Source organism: Humulus lupulus, chromosome 7 (assembly GCF_963169125.1).
Source record: "Humulus lupulus chromosome 7, drHumLupu1.1, whole genome shotgun sequence".
NCBI classification, from domain to species: Eukaryota; Viridiplantae; Streptophyta; class Magnoliopsida; order Rosales; family Cannabaceae; genus Humulus; species Humulus lupulus.
The window spans coordinates 10,201,375-10,209,744 of NC_084799.1; the positions used below are offsets into that span (position 1 = coordinate 10,201,375).

An 8,370-nucleotide genomic window follows, 5' to 3' on the forward strand; every position below is an offset into this window, starting at 1 on the left:
CCTGTGTGAGTTACTACTTGTATGATACGTGCACTTGCGTGTAATAAAATCCACAACAAGTTTTTGGCGCCGTTGCCGGGGAATTGTTTAGTTGATATTAAGTTAATTGGATTAACTTCTAATTTGGTTTTCTTTTCACTTTTTGCTAACTTGTTTGTGTCAAATTCTTCTTATCTCATCTCAGTTACCATTGGTTTATGCGAAGCCAAGGACCAGCTGCAAGAGTGCCTGTTGATCCTGAGATAGAGAAGACTTGTTGGCAAAACAGAAGAAACAAAAGGTTGGAAAGAGTTGTACAAAGGATTGAGCAAGAGGAAGTTATGGCCAACAACGGTAATAATGGGGGTGTCGTAGAAGACCAGGCTAATGGTCAGAATCCACCCGACCGTAGCCTGAGGGACTATGTGTTGCCAACAATGACGAGGGTCCAGTCTTGTATAAGACCACCTGCCATAGATGCAAACAATTTTGAGATAAAGCCAGCCATACTTCAGATGGTTCAATCCACAGTCCAGTTTGGGGGACTACCCACTAAAGACCCAAACATGCATCTCTCTAACTTCATGGAGCTCTGTCAGACATTTAAGATGAACGGAGTCAGTGATGACGCTATCAGACTTAGATTATTCCCATTTTCTCTGAGGGAGCGAGCTAAGAGTTGGTTGGTATCTTTGCCACCTAACTCAATCAATACATGGGATGATCTAGCACTGAAGTTCCTCTCCAAGTTATTCCCTCCAGCTAAAGCAGCTAAGTTGAGAGAAGAGATAAATAATTTTTCTCAGTTGGATAATGAGTCTCTTTATGAAGCTTGGGAGAGATTCAAAGATTTGATAAGAAAGTGCCCGCATCACGGAATTGAGAAATGGATGCTAGTCCATAATTTTTATAATGGGTTGTGTGGTACTACTCGCACACTCATTGATGCAGCAGCTGGTGGTGTGTTTATGAGAAAGAGCGCCAATGAGGCATATGACTTGTTGGAGGAAATGGCCATGAATAATCAGCAGTGGCCAAGTGAAAGAAGCTCTTCAAGGAAAGTGGCCGGTATGTATGAAGTGGATGAAATTTTGAAGTTGACTACTCAAGTTGAGGCCTTGACTAAGCAATTGCAAGGCAATATAATAACAGCTCCAGTGCAACAGGCCCAGACTCTGTGTGAAGTATGTGGGGGCCCTCATGCCTATGAATAGTGTCAGTATGCTGATGTAAACAACATGCCTATGGAGCAAGCTCAAGCTATTGGGAATTTTCCTCGATAGAGAAACAATAACCCTTATTCCAATTCCTTCAATCAAGGGTGGAGAAATCATCCAAATTTTTCTTGGAAGAATGATCAGCAAGGACAATCTTCAAACCAACAACAACCATTCCAACAACAGCCACAGGGGTTATTTCAGCAGAGATTTAGGCAGCAGCAACAACCTCAACCGCCCACTCATCATCAACAACAACAAAATTCTAGTGGAAATTCTAATGTTCAGTCAGATGTGTTAAACCAATTCATGGCTGAAACTCGGTCTTCTATTAGAAATCTGGAGACCTAAATGGGACAATTGGCTACTCTTATGGCTAATCGTGCCTAAGGTAACTTGCCTAGCACCACTGAAGTCAATCCGAAAGAGAATTGCAAGGAAATCACATTAAGAAGTGGGAAGAATTATGAGGGACCAAGTGAGAAGCAGCCAGTTGAAGAAGTGGGTCAGGATCAATAGGCACAGGCACCGACACAAGAGGAAAGAAGCACAGTGAGAAGAAGGCTACTGAAGGTATACCGACAAAAGAAGCTTCGCCACCAATTAGTATTGAGCATCACATAAAGATTCTCTACCCCCAAAGGCTCCGTAAGAACAACATGGACAAGCAGTTTACTAAATTCCTAGAAGTATTCAAGAAACTGCACATCAACATTCCATTTGCGGAGGCCTTAGAGCAAATGCCGAGCTATGTCAAGTTCATGAAGGACATCTTGTCCAAGAAGAGGAAGATGGAGGACTTTGAAACTGTGGCATTGATGGAAGAGTGTAGTGCTATACTGCAAAAGAAGCTCCCTCCTAAACTGAGAGATCCTGGGAGTTTCACAATACCATGCACTATTGGGAGAATGGAGGGAATAAATTCTCTTTGGGATTTGGGGGCTAGTATCAACCTGATGCCATTGTCAGTTTTCAAGAGATTGCAACTTGGAGAAGCCAAGCCCACAACTGTAACTTTGCAACTAGCTGATCGTTCGTTGGCACATCCAAGAGGGGTAATTGAAGATGTCCTTGTCAAAGTGGACAAGTTTATTTTTCCTGCTGATTTCATAGTTCTTGACATGGAAGAGGATAGCAATGTTCCCATTATCCTTGGGAGGCCCTTCTTGGCAACAGGCCAAGCACTTATTGATGTTCAGAAGGGTGAGTTGAAGTTGAGAGTGCAAGGGGAAGAAGTTGTATTCAATGTGCTCAAGGCCATGACTTATCCTGAAGCTAGTGACAATTGCTTTTCGCCAGATCGCCTATCGGCCTCCTCCTACTGTCGCCAGATCTCCTCACTCCTAGCATCCATCTCCTGTCTTTGCTGCTCGAATGCGACATTCTGTCTAGCCATTTCTTCAGCGAACGCCTCCTGTCTGGCATTGAACTGTGCCATCTCCTCTTGGAAGGCGCTCATGGCTTCCTGGAGCTCTTCAACTTCTGGAGTTACGTCCTCGAGCACGACTCTAGGCTCAGTCACACGGTCTTGAAGGCTAGGACCTTCTGATCTGCCAGGCTCTTTAGAGGAGCCTGTCTTCTTGGAGGCCGCATTGGTGTTCTTAGGCGCCATAATACTTCAGGGACCGTCTGTCTTTCTCTTCAGGCTCTCAATGAAAGCACCAAAATGTTGACTGCATTTTTGGCCAACGACGTGTAGACGTCAAAAACGATAAAACATTCAAGAGAAAATAAACGACACAGACGATTTTTATAGTGGTTCAACCCCAATGTGATGGTAATAGCCTAATCCACTTAGAGTTGTGATTATAGATCTACACTCAAGATCAGATGAACTTGAGTCAACTGAGTTTCTTCAGTGCAGATTACCATAATACAAGAATTCTCTCAAATACAAGTACTCTCTCTCTCTAGAAAATTTGGATCAAAAGTTCAAAAGTCCAAAAGTCCTCTTTATGATGCCATAAGCCTTGTATTTATAGGCTCAGGATCATACAGATGATATCCCCCCATAATTGGGATATTTTATTATTCTCATTTTATTTAAATTACAATAATATTCAAAATGTAACAGTACATTATATTCGTGGGATAAATGAGAGATTCCCTCTCAAGCCAAGACCTATTCTCGTTGAAGCTATTTCTGGGATCTCTTGCGCAGCTTTGCTCTATCTAGTCGATCCATATCTCATTTAAGCTGGTCGACCACACCTTCACTGGGCAGACACGCACCTGACTGGGTAGGCATGCACTTGACTGGGCAGACATGCACTTGACTGGGCAGACATGCACTTGGCTGGTCGGACATGGTCATGACCGATCGACCAAGGTCATGCCTGGTCGGCCAAGGTCATGGGCAAACAAACATGTGACTGGTCGGACAAGGTCATGTCTGGGCAGTCAAACATGTGACTGGTCGAACAAGGTCATGACACTTCTCAAGCCAGTCAAAATTCTTCAATGGTCTACCGGGTCATTCTTAAGCCAGGTCACCCAACCATTCCTTGCCATTTGTCATTTCTATTGCCACGTCATCGTTTTCAAATTTTGGGGATAACATTTACAATGCAAAATGGTCACTACATTACAAAATTTACAACCCGCCGATCTAAGCGAAAAAAATAGGGTGTACCCTCTAGTTCCCCTAAGAACTCCTTGGATGTGGTGGTCAATCGACCGCATATGTACACATCACCATCTAAGCTCTCCACTCAAGGCTGGGTGAGCTTTTCTTTCCCTTTACCTGCACCACATAGCACCCATGAGCCAAAGCCCAGCAAAAAAAACTCAATACTGCATGAATATAATATCAACAATGATCATAATAATCATTCAGGACTATTAGTCCAAAATAAAGGGGTGACCATAGAGTCACAACTGTGGGATTTTTCTCCCTTAGTCATGTGACAAACAGTCACCTAGGCCTTTGGCCCTGGCTCTAAGTAACTAGTCATAGACTAGACAAGCGCTTATAATTTTCATCGAACTTAGGGTCGGTCCAGCATTAATACCCCATATGAGTCATTCAATGCTAATGTCGATTAGATCTAATCTTTTATTGGCTTTCCGTTCATGACGCTTATGTCGGTTCTGACTCTTAGGTCAGTAACACACGACCAGTGCCGATTCTGATTAGTCAGTGTCATACACAAGTAAGCAAGATTTGCTAAGCATTTAATATGCAATCCATGTCCACATTTAACAACCAACATGCCTCTATAATAACCACGCATGTCACATACAAGGTGCAGTTTTCTTACCTCGAGTTCGAGCGAGAAATAATAAAAGAACGACCCTTGAGAACGATATGCTCTTTAGTTCTTTAGCAGTCACCAAGTCATAACCAATTGGAATCCATTAATAAAGTAAATCAATAAATGGTTCACAATCTAAAACCACACTCCCGGGATTAATCCCGTGCTCTCGGGACTCTCAATCCACCCAACTAGGGCAAAGGAACCAACCCCCAAGCCTTAAAGATCATCCCGAGCCCTAAAAATGAGATTTGTTGGAATTGGCCTAGCGTTAGGGCACTATCCCAAAGCAGAGAAGGCTGATTCTCTGCCCTGCCTAGCGCTAGGGTGCCAGCATCATACCATATTTTTTTCTTGTTTTCCTTCTTTGCGATTTCCCCTTAAATCCAAGTCTCCAAACCAATCCCAAACATCATCTAAACATCCAATTCAACCCCTAAACTTCATCTACCACACACCCTCATCAAAACCCACACAAGCTTACACAAAAACTTCCACTAATTCTCAACTATCCATATCAAATTCCTTTGACTGAAAACTAAAAGAAAAACAGAGTATAGCATAAAATTCATGGATGATTTCTTACCTCAAGTTGGTTTTGGGTCCTCTTCAATGGATGATTTAAGTTTATAAAATCCAAACTTTGATTTCCTAGCTTGTTTCTTCAATTTGGGCTCAAAAACTCCAAAGGAGAAAAAGGGAAGATGATGAACGTGAGGAAGGGTGAAGCAGCTCTGTTTTTTGGTTCTGTTTTCTACAGGTTTCTACAATCCAAAAGAAAATATATATCTTAGGCGTGAAATGGCTATTTTTCCCCTAGGTCATTTAAAAGTTTCTAAAGACTCCCAAGGGTAAAATCGTCATTTTCAACATATTTTGTTAATCATAATTAACACCCTCTAATTCCCGCTATTCTCGATATTCTCAAATACCAATAATTCATATTCCGTTACCCTTTAATTCTCGGCAACGTTCTAATCATTAAAACATCCCGAGACTCACCTCGAGCCTCGAACTTAATCCCAGTATGACTAAACCGCTAATCAATATTCCAAGATCGTCTCATGTCGAATGGCTAGAAAAAATCCACATTATAATGTGGCCTCAACAATAAATCACCAACATGCACCAAAATACACAACCACGCCCTCAACGGGCCAAATTACCAAAATACCCTTGTCATGAAATGTGGACCTACATGCATGCATTTAACATCATATTATAATATAATTCACATAAACATGCATATAATAGTTTAATGGCATAATCAAACAATTATGGCCCTCTTGGCCTATTAATCCAACCATTAAACCTCATTAAGGATTTTGGGGCATTACATTAGCCTTAGACTAGCCAAGCGCTTTAGTTTTTCTTCGACCAATAGGTCGATCAAGCATTTCATGCTCATGTTGATTAGATCTAATCATTTCGGCCTGCGGTCAGAATGCTAATGCCAATTTTGACTCATAAGTCAATTCTATACGACCAGCGCATAATACTATTGCCGATCATGACTGATAAGTCAGAGCTTCTCGACCAGTACTAAACACCATTGTTGTTACTGACTAATAAGTCAGTGCCATTCACAAGTAAGCAACTCTTCTAGGCATTCACAATGCAACCAATGTCCATATATAGAGCACTCAACATGCCTCATCAATAATCATGTATGTCACGTACTGTATGAAATTTTCATACCTGAAGCTCGTGCGTAAAATTAATAAAGAACAACACTTGAGAACGATATGTCCTTAGGCCCATTAGCGGTCACCTAATCATAACAAAATATGAAATCCCATCAATAAAATAAGTAATCAAATGTTCATGAACTAAAACCCAGCTCCCAGGACCTCGAATCCCACTAAAATGGTTAGTAGATTCGATCCTGAGCCTTGAGAATCGAAAACTCGCACCTAAAACTCAATAAAACCCAACCTAGCACAATGAAGACAGGTAGGCTGCGACCTACCCCCAAGGTCTGCGGTGCGCCCCTAAGAAAGGAACCTCCCCTATATGGGTGCCAAGGGTGGGTCGCGACTTGACCCTGAGGGTCCCGGCGTGCCTGCCAGACAGAGCCCAAGGGAGGCTCTGTGATACATTCAAGTCGCGACTTGCATAAACTCGATCGCGACTTGACCCCGCGAACCCAGCTCCCCTACATTTCCTTCAATCTAAACCTCAACCAAAACTCAACCAAACAATCCCAAAATCACAACCAAACATCACCACAACATTGTCACTAATTTAACAACAAAACCCAAGCCTAGAACCACTTAAAACGTTACCAAACATCCAATTACACAATCAAACATCAAGCTTATAAATAGCCCTAAAAACATAGTATAACTCAAAATTAAAGCTTAGAATCCTTACCCCAATCCCTGAATTAACACATTCAGTTGCTGATCACGATCCTAAACCCTAAACTCTCAATCCTCAAATCTTTAAGCTTCAATTCTCTAGCTTGCTTCAAAACTCCAAACCGAGAGAGAGAGAGAGTAGAGAACTCTATTTTTCCCCGCCTTAGTTAATTCCACAGCCTTCTAAACTTAAACTTATCTAATGGTCAAAATGATCAAATTGCCCATAGGGCCTTCTAAAGCCTTCAAAGCCACCAAGGGAAAAACTGTCATTTCCCACCTATCCCGTTAATCATAATTAACGTCCTCCAATTCCTATTAATCCCAATATCCTCAATTAATTAATAAATCATATCCCATTACCCGCTCATTCCCAGTAATGTACTAAGCATCAAATTACCCCCAGGCTCGCCCCAAGCCCGGTAATTAACCCTGTTATGACCAAACCGCTAACTTGCATCCTAGGATCGCCTCATGCCGAATAGTTCAAACATATCCACATAATAATTTGGTCTCACCCATATATCGCATACACGCACATAATGTAACAACACAAATTCACTGATAACGCTTAGGGCCTTGATTAGCGTGCCTGGAGGGCAATAAGTGAATTATTGTTATAATATGTGAATTTGTGTGAATATGTGATTAGTGATGTATGTTTAGGTGAATTAAATATGCATGTGGGCCCCGTCTGGCTAATAGGGGCGTGATTGTAATTTTAGTCGTTGAGGGTATAAATATGATAATTGTGATATAACTGTGTTGCACGATCCAAGATAATTCGAGGAAGCGGTTAGCTAGAAAGTCACAGCGAGGTTGAAAATTTGACTCGGGGCGAGTCGAGGGGTATTTTGGGTATTAGACATTTTATGGGATTATCTGGTTATGGAAATAAATATTTGGAGATATATTTGAGGTTAGAATGCCTAGGAGGGAATATTGGGGAAATTTACCATTTTGCCCACGGGGACGTTTTTGGTACCCCGACCCTTGAGGTAATCTTAGAGACTAAGTTTAATGAAACAAAACATTAGAAGCTTTCAGAACATTGTGAACCGACCCAAACCTCTTCTTCTTCTCTCTTGTTTTCCTCTCAACCATACCAAGGGGAGGCTTTGCAAATCAAGCTAGGATTTGAGCTTTAAACTTGGAGAATTGCTCAACATCACTTAGAGGTTCAACCAAGCAAAGGTAAGCTCTTAAGTTGATGAGTTATATTGAATTTCTGCTGATGTTCAGGGTATGCATGTGAGTTAAGTCTAGATTTTTTCTTGATTGTTTGGTCGAGTTTTGGGGCTAGTCTCTGTTAGGTTTTGTTGCTGAAGCTATGTTAGAACCTTTGTGATGAATGTTTGGATTGCTAGGTTGATCTTCATGGATAATTGGCTTGGTTTTAGGAGAGAAAATGGGGGAATTTTTGGGATCTAAGGGTCAAGTCGCGGCCCTGTACTTGCTGAGCTGCGGCCCCTTAGAACTTGGGGTGCCTGGAATTGAAGGCGCACCGCGACGCCCTTCAGGAAAGGTCGTGGCGCGTGTAGGTTTTTTTGAGGCAGGGCC

General features: G+C 41.9%; 1 non-coding gene across 1 annotated transcript; it reads right to left on the bottom strand.

Annotated features, from left to right (window-relative positions):
- Positions 1-752: 752 nt before the first annotated feature.
- On the bottom strand, positions 753-859 carry LOC133793047 (small nucleolar RNA R71). The gene has a single exon (XR_009874510.1). It is a non-coding gene; the product is annotated as a small nucleolar RNA R71 (small nucleolar RNA).
- Between the last annotated feature and the right edge of the window lie 7,511 nt (positions 860-8,370).